This window comes from Lepus europaeus, chromosome 6 (genome assembly GCF_033115175.1).
Source record: "Lepus europaeus isolate LE1 chromosome 6, mLepTim1.pri, whole genome shotgun sequence".
NCBI classification, from domain to species: Eukaryota; Metazoa; Chordata; class Mammalia; order Lagomorpha; family Leporidae; genus Lepus; species Lepus europaeus.
Window position 1 is genome coordinate 21,590,505 of NC_084832.1, and position 2,909 is coordinate 21,593,413.

The 2,909-nt window shown below is 36.6% G+C and overlaps 1 pseudogene; it reads right to left on the minus strand.

The window, feature by feature from the left end:
* Positions 1 to 1,574: 1,574 nt before the first annotated feature.
* On the minus strand, positions 1,575 to 1,700 carry LOC133762609 (U4 spliceosomal RNA; annotated as a pseudogene).
* Positions 1,701 to 2,909: the final 1,209 nt, after the last annotated feature.

Genomic DNA, 2,909 nt, shown 5'->3' on the forward strand with positions numbered 1-2,909 from the left:
TAAATGGACTGTAATATTAATAAAGTGATCAGGTTTCTACTCTAAAGAATCCTATAGATAAATCTCATCACTATATAGACATACAATTCTTAAGTTCTTAAATTTATATTTTATAAATTTTTAAATAATATTACATTTAAAAAATATTTATTTATATGAAAGAGCTACAGAGGAGAGAGAGGTCTTCCATTCACTGGTTCACTCCCCAAATGGCTGTAAATTCCAGAGCTGGGCCAGGCCGAAGCCAGAAGCCAGGAACATCTTCTGGGTCTTCCACGTGGATGCAGGGCCATCTTCTGCTGCTTTTCCAGGTGCATTAGTATGAAGCTGGATCAGAAATGGAGCAACTGGGACTCAAAACAGTGCCCATATGGGATGCTGGCACTGCAGGTGGAAGCTTTACTACACCACAGTGCCGGCCCCTGAAATTATATTTTCCAGGATTAGTACGCAATAAAATTTTCCAGAATTCAAGAATACTTCAACATATGGGATTCTATGGATTTCTTTTCTTCTAGTCTTCTATAGATTTCTTTGCCTCTGATCTTCCTTCTGTAATTTTTTTTAAAAATTCATTTATTCAAGATGGAAGGAAGGCTGGAAGGTTGGAGAAAGAGACTTAGGGTAGAGAAAGAAATAGAGAGATATTGAAGCCTCCTGTCTTCTGGTTCACTCCCCAAATGCCTGCACTGACCAGAGCCTGGATCCAGGAACTCAGTCCAGGTCTCTCATGGAGGGACAGGGACCCAACTACTTGAGCTACCACCTGCTACCTCCCAGGTCCTGCACTGGCAGGCAGCTGGAATCCAGATCTGAGCTAGGGATTGAACCCAAACACTATTATATGGGATGTTGGTATCTCAAGTGCTAGGCCAAATTCTTGCTCCCCACACCTAATATTTATTTTAGCTTCTTCTGATATTTCTTTCTCCATGCTGACTTTGGACTTAATGTGGATTACTTTTGTAAATGTCTTCTAATTTTCTGCCGCTTTTCTCATGTTCATGTCATATCATCCACCCCTAAGTCTGTATTCCAAACCCTTTCTCTGAATTAGTTTTTGAAATCTCTATCTAGTCACACAACAATTATATTTTTTTATGGATTTTCCCATATCTTTGTAATTACTATCAGTTTAATGCTGTTATTACCTAAATGACTTTTATTTTCTTTTTAAATATTTGTTTTTATTTATTTGAGAGACAGAATCACAAACACACATCAAGAGAGAGCTCTTCCTTCCACTGGTTCACTCCACAAATAGCCAAAACAGCTAGGGCTGAGCAAGGCCAAAGCTAGGACCTCCATTCAGGTCTCCTATGTGAGTGTCAGGAGGCCCAAGCCATCATCTTCTGCTGTTTTCCCAGGATGGAGCAGTTGGGACTTGAAAGAGTGCTCTGATATAGGATGCCAGTGTTGCAGGCTGCTGCCTAACCTTCTGTACTGATAATGCCGATCACTTAAATGACTCTTAATGTTCTTTTCTTCAACTGGATTATAGTCTTGCATAGAATAAATTATGAAATTTTGAAGATTCTAATAGCAATGCTTATGATTTATAAGGAGAATATTTGGTGATTTCAGGACCATCTTTACAAATCACACCTTGTAAAAATTAAGTCTTAGCCACCTCTTTCAATTATCAATAATCGTGCCTCGCATAAACCTCAGTGGCTACGATACTGCCACTGCGCAAAGCTGCCACCTCTTTCAAATATGGTGAATACATTTCATGTCACTTTGTAGAACATGTAATGTGCTTTGATCAAATGCATCTGTTTAAAGTTATATTCTAATGTAAACCTTAATTTTTAAATTATATACTACTTTTAAAAATATTTATTTATTTGAGAGGCAGAGTTGACAGAGAGAGAGACAGAGACAGAGACAAAATCCTCCATCCACTGGTTCACTCCCCAAATGGCTATAACGGCTGGAACTGGGCCAATCTGAAGCCAGGAGTCAGGAGCTTCTTCTGGGTCTCCCATCCAGATGCAGGGGCCCAAACACTTGGGCTATCCCCACTTCTTTCCCAAGTACATTAACATAGAGCTGGATAGGAAGTGGAGCAGCCAAAACTTGAAATGGCACCTGTATGGGATGCCGGTGCTGCATGTGGCAGCTTTACCTGCTATGCTACAGTGTCAGCCCCTAATCTTTCTTTTTTAAAAAAGAATTCATTAATACATGAGGTTCTCAAGGTCACAGCAATATATGATAATCACTACAATTCTCATGTTAATGTGATATTAATACAAAGATAAAAGATTTAATGTAGTTCATAAATACAGTTCTAAGAATATAATGATACTTCTCTTTCTCCCTGCCTCCCTCCTTTGTGGGAGCTAAAAATTAAAAAAAGAAAAAAAATCAAAACACAAAAACAAAAGAAGGAAGAAATGCCAGCACTGATGCAAATACTGTTTTGTCAAGCTTTGTTTTATGTCTTTGTCAAACCAATGGTTAAGAATTATATACTGTGGTTTTAATGATCTGTGATTATTTTAAAATTTACTCCGTATGAGTGAAATGATCATTTATCATTTGATTATTGTTGATAGACCTTGCCTGTATTACTACTGAAGTATGGTCTTTGTTTCTGTTTAGTTCTACATTTTATTTAGTGGAGGATTAAGACTTTACATTTTTGTATTTGTGATGTTCATCAGTTTTTTAAAATTCATAGTTTTGTGATTTATTTTCTAAGTCTTGAAAAATACTATTTTGAGTAACTTATGTTTGTTTTCTTTTTCTTGAAAATGTTCCCAAATCATAAGTTTAAGTTCCCAAAGCTTTAGTATTTGTCACGCTGTACTATATAATGATAGTTAAGAATTCTAATCAATTTAGTTAAAAAAAAATCAGGGGAGACACTCAAGCATATTTTAAAAAGCTATATAGAAGCAACA